We start from the raw sequence: 8,217 nt of genomic DNA, 5'->3' as shown, positions 1-8,217 counted from the left end.
CTGTCTCATGAGATTCTCAGGTAATTAAAAAAAAAGGGAGATGAGCGAAGATAGTTGTTTCTGGTTTGGTACTTGAAGTCACACTGGAAAGATGAGACAAGGAACAGGACTACAGTGATCGACCAAGCGAAGCTGTCACAGAGCCGAGCGCGTTTCAGATCAAGGAGGAAGGGATGAAAGCGTCGGTAGTATCGTCAAAGGTGGTGACTAGAAGAAACAGTAATCTGGGCTTTAGGTGGAGATTGTAGAGATAAAAGCCCAATTTTGTCTTGGCCCACTCCAGCCCAACCTGCACAAAACAGAAAAAAAGGAAAAACGTTAGTTTCTTTTTCACTTTCAACAAAGGACAAAGACGGTGAAATACAAAAAGGAAAAGGATATGGTGACGGTGATGAGTATAAATACAGAGGTGATCAAGGTGATTTAATTATCCAAAACAAAAGATACGAGAGCTAGGAAATAGAGAGAGAACAAGAGAATCAATAGGGTTTGGTTTTGGTTCTAAGAAAGACTTGTGATTTCTATTTTGTTCTTGTAAGATTACTCATTAGTAGTGAATAAAGGGAAAGAGCCTTTGATATTGATTTCTATCTAAGTTTAAAGAACTAAGCAAGGTTTAAATCCTAACAACAGCAAATCAAATTTTATATTCGGTGCTGTGGTAGATCCATCCTTTAGTGGTCAAGCAAGTCCTCTTCTTCTTTGATCTTCTTCTCATATATGAGATTTGATAATCTTTTATTTAACCTTTGTTTCTAGTCAGATAAGTATTACCATAATAGCAACTAGCTTCAAACGCCAAGAAGAAGGAGAAGGGAAGCCATTTCAGGTATATTGACTTTGTTTCCTTTAACAATACACAATATACTCTTGATTCTTACAATTTCTTTTATATGAAAACGCAGACGACATAAATGGATACACCAATGGGAATAACAAGCCGATGTCCTTCTTCATCATTCACTAAGGTAGTAGTTCCATAGAGATCCCAGATTTTTTGAGGAAGAAAGGCCACTCTCGCTATCCTCACCTAAGAAAGTCTTCTTGGATAAGTAATTGCCTCTCTTGAAAATCTTTCACAGTTTTGAAAGATAAAATGTAGTAGCAATTTTCCTTATCACAGTTACAATTTAGTAAGTAAATTTCCTAATTACAGTTTCCTTTAATCAATATTTTCAGTGGATTAATTTTCTAAACGACTGACTAGTGTATTAAAAGGTGTACGTGTCGTGACACTAATGAGAGGCGTAGGATGTGGACCTGTTCCCTGTCATGTGGAACTTCTTCTCGGAGATCAAGAAAGCCTTGTAGACACGTTCCTCCAAGAGCTCGGCAAAGAGTTCCTCGTATACTTTAACTCGTACGTATACTTTAACTCGTACGTGTTCTCGCTACAAGAGTTGAATATGAACCTATGCATTCGATTACACAAAGAACTTGCCCACCACAGATATAATGCAATTTCCCATTACTATATAGTAAGATATAAGATATGAAAAAGTTTATATGCACAAAGTGACAATGCTATCATTATTATTTTTCTAAAAAAAAAATAATATATATACATATATTATATGATATCTATCTATCTATTACAATAAAATAGACTTGTCTTTCTTCACAAAAATGTCATCTCAACAAGAGAGCATGGGGAAAATTTTGACACGCAACATCTCAAACTTTATTCAATTCATTTAAAGGGAAATTTGTCATTTAAATTATGAATTTTCAAATTTGGTTGAAAAAAGTCTGAACTTTCTCTTGGACCATTTAAAGCACCAACTTAATTTGACTAGCCATTTTAAATATCAATTGAGTTTGACTAAACCAAATTAAGCACGACGTTAACTCGGGTTACAGAATGATCAGAGTTAAATGCCGTCTCTAATCTTTGTTAAGTCCAAAACGATGTTGTTTAAAAATCTTTCAAGAAATAGCATCTGGGTGGAATCGAACCCATGACTATAGACACACACATGTAAGGCTCAAACCATTAAACCACTTAAATTTTTTTTTAACATGATCGACTAGTAATAGTTACTAGATTTTGATCCGCGCTTTTAAAGCGCCGGTTTATTTTCTTTAATCTTTTTTTAAATTGACAGATATTTAATAAATGTCATATTTTCATATATTTGTTTTTTTATAAAAGACTTAAGCTTTTTATCTTTCTTTATCGTGTTTCATTTTAAATGAGTATAGGCCTGATCACAATATCCGGATCCGAAGAACCAACCCAAAACCGACCCAAAAATCAAGGTCTCGAACCCGATCAGACCTGGGGTAAATATCCGAATGAATTCTAAATTGCTATATCCGAAGAACCGATCCGAACCCGATCCGAACCGAGAACCAAATGAGTACCCGAAGATACCCGAAATGTGAATATATATCTAAAAATATATGTTATAATTATATTTATAATTATTTTAATATTTTAAACTAATATCATAAGTTAACTATAGTAGTCATTTTTAGTACTTTTGAGTATTTTTGGATAAAATATGATAGTTTGGATAAAAGTTTACCCAAAAAAACTGTATAGAATGGATATTTTTGGTTCCTTTTGGTTACTTTTGAGTAATTTGGATACAAAAATTTGAACCGAATCGGATACTTTGGTTACTCTGAGTATAAATAACCGAACCCATTTTAGATATTTTAGTTATTTGGTTATTTTTCAGGTTCTTATGCATGAGAACCGAATCCACCCGGACCCGGAAAGATCCGACTCGAACCCGATCCGAAAAAATAAAAATTTAATCTGATTTGTTAATCGGCCCAAATGGCCCAAAAGAGATGATGTGAGCAATGGGCTGGATTTTTAAAAAAGTGACCCAATATAGATGTGTTATTAATATTACTTGATTGCCCTTAGTGAAATATACAATGTTATTAAAGAAAGGAGTATTTTTAGTAAAAAAGCCAATAAGATCCTGTTTTAATAGTATAGATTATTGTGAAATCTCTAAAACATCTTCTTCAACCCTAAATCCTTAAATAATTTTAATAATATTAAAACTTGAAAATAAATTATTAACTATTCAAAATTTTGTGAACATTATTAAAATTATTAAAACTTATAATAATTATTAACTTAATCATAATATTTAATATTATTTACAAGTATTATTAAAAATACTACTTATAAATAACTATATGATACTAAATGATTTTTAATTATAATTTTTAATTAATAGAAATACTAAATGATTTTGAATTATGATTTTTAATTATAAATTTTCATAATACTAAAATATTTTTAATTAAAAATCACAATTAAAAATCATTTTGTTTTATTAGTAATTAAAAATTATAATTAAAAATCATCTAGTAATTAAAATGATAATTAAAAATCATTTAGTATTACTAGTAATGAAAATTAATTATTATTATAAATCAGACAAGTTATATTAACTATAATTTTTAATTATAATTTTTAATAATAAATAATTAAACATCATTTAGTTATTTATACTCACAAAAATTTCGAATAACTAATAAGCTATTTACAAGGTTTAATATTTATAAATCATTTAGGGATTTAGAGTGGAAGATGATGATTTAGAGGTTTCATAATAATAAGTATTAGTGATCAATCAAGTTGAAAAAGTGCAAGTGGTCTAGTGGTTTGGGTTTTCCAATGATTGTGTTTTTGGTCATTCTGTTACCCGAGTTAACGTCGTGTTTAATTTGGTTTAGTCAAACTAAATTGATGTTTAAAATGGCTAGTCAAATTAAGTTGGTGCTTTAAATGGTCTAAGAGAAAGTTCAGGCTTTTTTCCGACCAAATTTGAAATTTCGTCATTTACATGTTTGGTGGGTCTTAAATATATTAATCTATTGGGCTTTTATAGTGTTCACTTACAGGCCCAGTTAATCTAAAAAGTTTCGCTCTTCTCGATTTATTAGTAGAGCACAGCCGCCGTGGGATTTTTATGACACCGCCTAAGAACAGCTACTTTTTTTTTATCAAAGAACAGCTACATTAAAGCTACCATTTACGTAACTAACACCACACATCTCACTCTCTAGCATTCAGTCGCTTCACTCTCCTTGAAGGTAACAAACAAAATCTCCTATAAATGAGTTTTTGTCTACCATGAACAGCGGAAAGGATGATCTCTGTTTTGCACGAACTATATCAGTGGCGACTTCGCACCTTCTCCTTGCTGATTTGAAAGTTGGTTGTTTTTCTATGGGTGTCGACATACTTCTCCTTGACGAGAAGGTAATTCCGGCGGCTATTTACTCTATTTCCTGTACTTCAACGTGTTTTTCTAATTCACACCGGGAAAATCAATTCCATTTGGTTTGTTGATCTTTTACAGTCGATGATGATTCAAGGTTTTGTTAACGCACACCGACTCAAAGATCAAACTCGAGTTTTAGTAGCAGCGTGACGGATACAGATGATGAATTGATGATCAAACCATTCCACGTATATTAGCTAAAGATGAGAGAGCTTAACAAGAGATAGCAAGCATGGGAAGAGGCTGTCTCATTTAGATTCAATTCATGTATGATAAATTTTCTTTTTACCTACTAATACTCCATATAGAACCTTGAATGTGTCGGTGAGCTATTCATAGATTTGAATAATATTTGGTTTGTATTGGCAGCACACTCCTCGGGTTAACAAGCAAATGCCCGATATGAATAATGCAACATTAGACTATGAGCTGCTCTCTGGTAGGTTCTCATTCTTTTTATCTTCTTGTCAACATTTGCTGTTGTGTCTTTTCCTTTGATGGAAAGTTAGTTGCCATGAATCTATATAGCTTTCATATATTTGTTGCTTGATATTCCTTATTAATTAGAAAAAAGAAAAGAAAATACAAATTTTAGTTGCTTGGCACTGTTTCAAATTGGTACTACAATAAAACTTCTATTATTACACAACTTGGCTCTCTAAATCTATTCTCGTAACTTATGAAATGACTCCAACTCGAAGTACCTAAAGACAACAAGAAGATTTTCAAGTTACAAAAAAAAAAAAAAAAACAAGAAGATTTTCACCATGCACACGTACATGTAACCACAAATCACTCATCTCTTAACGACCGCCCACCAGTGTCTTTAACCAGTTGACCGAAACTCTTTATCTTATACTTTGGAAAACAAAACTCGGCGTGTTAATGTTCACGACCACAAACCGAACTCTGCACACACGAAACCAGTATAGGTCAGTTTCAACAACGATGCAAATGCAGTGCCTTTTATTTGAATACAAAGAACCTTACATTTGGAAACATAAGCACAGAGTTTTCATCATTTTTTCACCCGCCAAAGACCCACAGTACTTATTTATCAAACCAGATAACAATTACCAAACTTATCATTTTTGGAACCCCATCCAACAAAAAATAATATTCAGACTGTTACAGCACCGACAATGATTTCCTTTCTTACAAATCATTTTGAGAAACGACCTTTACATATATGTTAACCGCCCACTCCATTTATATTTCAATGTCTCCCTTATCTCAGCTCGATAGAGTTCCCTTTATATACACAAATAAAGTTGCTTAATATTATATATATATATATATATATATATATATATATATATATATATATATATATATAAGATATTATTAACTCGGAATGCAAATAACATACTTGCAACTCATCAAGTACCTCTTCCAGTTGTACTCTGTCCATCACCTAATCGCGAGCCAAAATAAGAATTACATAGACACATTCATAACTTTCAAATGCTAATTTCATCAAATAAACAATAATAGCTTAAAACAAATAGTTTTACTAAAATAACAAATACGGTGCATCCCGCGAGTGGAAATGAAGTGGAAGCTAACAGTAAAAGAGAGGCCAGGCCAGATTATTGAGTCTAAAGGTAATTATGCATTGCTTATCTTTACATGTCCACTAGATTTTTGCTTTCCACTCCCTTAAAGATTAGGCAAGGCGAATGTTATATGTGGCTTTATTGGCTGACATTCCAATCTGCATTTTATGGTTATTTTCCTATCAGTTAAAATATATTTCAATTTGTCTTCATTCTTTCATACTCTCAGATTTTTCAGGATTTATAAGGATATCACGCAAAGTCTTCTTTATAAGTCTTCCGTAAGTCTTCTCAATGTCATACGAAGTCTGCTAGATTATTTTTGCAATTGAATATATTTGACTTTTCCAGAGAAGACTTCTCTAGAAGTCTTCCGACGAAAGACGTCTTTAGAAGTCTTCTTTTGTAGTCAAAGGTTTGACCAAAACCCGGAATAAAATCTGGGAAGACTTCTTTAAAACTTGGGAAGATGTCTTTAGAAGTTTTCTTTAGAAGTCTTCTCATTAATATTAAATGTTTTACTATTATTTTCAATTGCAAAAGTAACCCACACACATCTTACGACAGTGAGAAGATTTCGGGAAGACTTTCAGACAACTTCTTTAGAAGTTTTCTCCAAGAAGATTTTCCAAAAAGTCTTCTATAAAAAAGTCAAATTTCGGTCAATTGCAAAATTAACCGGTTTATTCGAAAAGACTTTTTCGGAAGTTTTCTCTGGCAATTTCAAATTTTTTTCTATTAAAACACACAAAATATCAATTGCAAAAATAACATATGCATTGACCAGAAGACTTCTGTAGAAGTCTTCTCAACGAAAGAAGACTTCTGTAGAAGTCTTCTCGACGATGGAAGACTTCTTTAGAAGTCTTCTTCGTCGAACAGATCTGAAAAATAAAATGTGGTCCTTGATTTCATACCTTGAAACCCGTGAGATGACATGTGTGGCTTTTCCAATCACCCAAAACTTCACCACAACAGCTACTAACTCGTTAATCATGAGAATCGTGAGCTTCAATGCCTATATGAACCTTACATAATTGGTAATCAAAATCTTTGAGTTTTTTTTGGATGAATTTTGAGAGAAAGTGTAAGATATGTGGTTTGTGTGGATAGGAAGTGTGAAAGGATGAGAAAAAAATCGAAACGTTAGGGCATTAACACCTTCAATTTGGTTGTTCATGGTGGTTGACGTATTGATGTTAATGGCAATATTGTAAATATTTGGTGAAGATGAGGATGATAAGATCAAATTAGCATTTTCAAAAAAAAAAAGTAATGGCATTTTCGTGAATAATTAGAACTTCTAGGTTGAATAAGGCAAAAAAAAGATTCAGAAAAGCATAGGTCATTTTTGTGTTTGAATCAAAGTTTTGAGTCATTTTTGAAAGAACCCCTTATAATTTTATATATACACATATCTATTGATCAATGTAATTTAAAATAAACCAAATTTTTATTCGATCTTAATTTTATGTTCTATTAAATTAAATTTATATTAATTTACTGGTACAGATAATAAATCTAAAATAATAAAACTATTTTAAATATAATTATTTTTTTGTTACTAAACATGCTAAATATTAAAAGGACAATCACATTTAATGTTGATTTTATTTGTGGTAAATTATTTTTAATATGGTAATAACTCATACATATTATTAAAATAAATCTATTCAGATATGACATTAAATAATATAGTAATAGAAATATAAATTATTTAAAAATTTAAAAATATTTAAGTCTATTTTTTATAATCATACAATTTTTTATTACTAAACAAGATTTTCAAGTTTTATACAATCTTTTTGAGAATTTATATAAATTTTTTTTTCGTGATACCATTTTATTATGTCTACTAATTTTAGAATTTTTTTAGTCTTATTTTTTATTAATTATAAAATTTATACTATTCTCTTAAAATGTTTGCACAAGTTGATTTATTATGATAAACTAAAATCTATCTATGATTGTAACTTTAAATATAGGCATATATATTCTTTAATATAATTTAAAATAAATGAAATTATTTATTTTATCTTAATATTATGTTTGACTAAATCAATACTTATTTTTAAATATTGAAATAAAATAATAAAATTTAAAAATATAATTTAAATTTAAACGAATTTCGTTACAACGTTATGCGGAGATGCATATTGGGTGTCAATATCACGATGTAAGGTGGCTAAATCTTAGGCTTATAACCTTCATCTGAGTCTTTATGATTAGAAACAGTTGTGAATGAAGTGGATGAAATTGAATGGAGTTCTACTTCCTAAAATTTTATATACTTATTTTCATTCCATTTTTTTGGTGTTCTTTTCATTCATTCATAACATTCATAATCTTGACTATCAGTTACAGCTTAAAATAAGAAGAAAAAGTTATGTACTATGTGCACTGCAGTT

The sequence above is a fragment of the Raphanus sativus genome, chromosome 4, assembly GCF_000801105.2.
Source record: "Raphanus sativus cultivar WK10039 chromosome 4, ASM80110v3, whole genome shotgun sequence".
In the NCBI taxonomy this organism is placed as follows: Eukaryota; Viridiplantae; Streptophyta; class Magnoliopsida; order Brassicales; family Brassicaceae; genus Raphanus; species Raphanus sativus.
Note: the sequence above shows the minus strand (reverse complement) of the source record.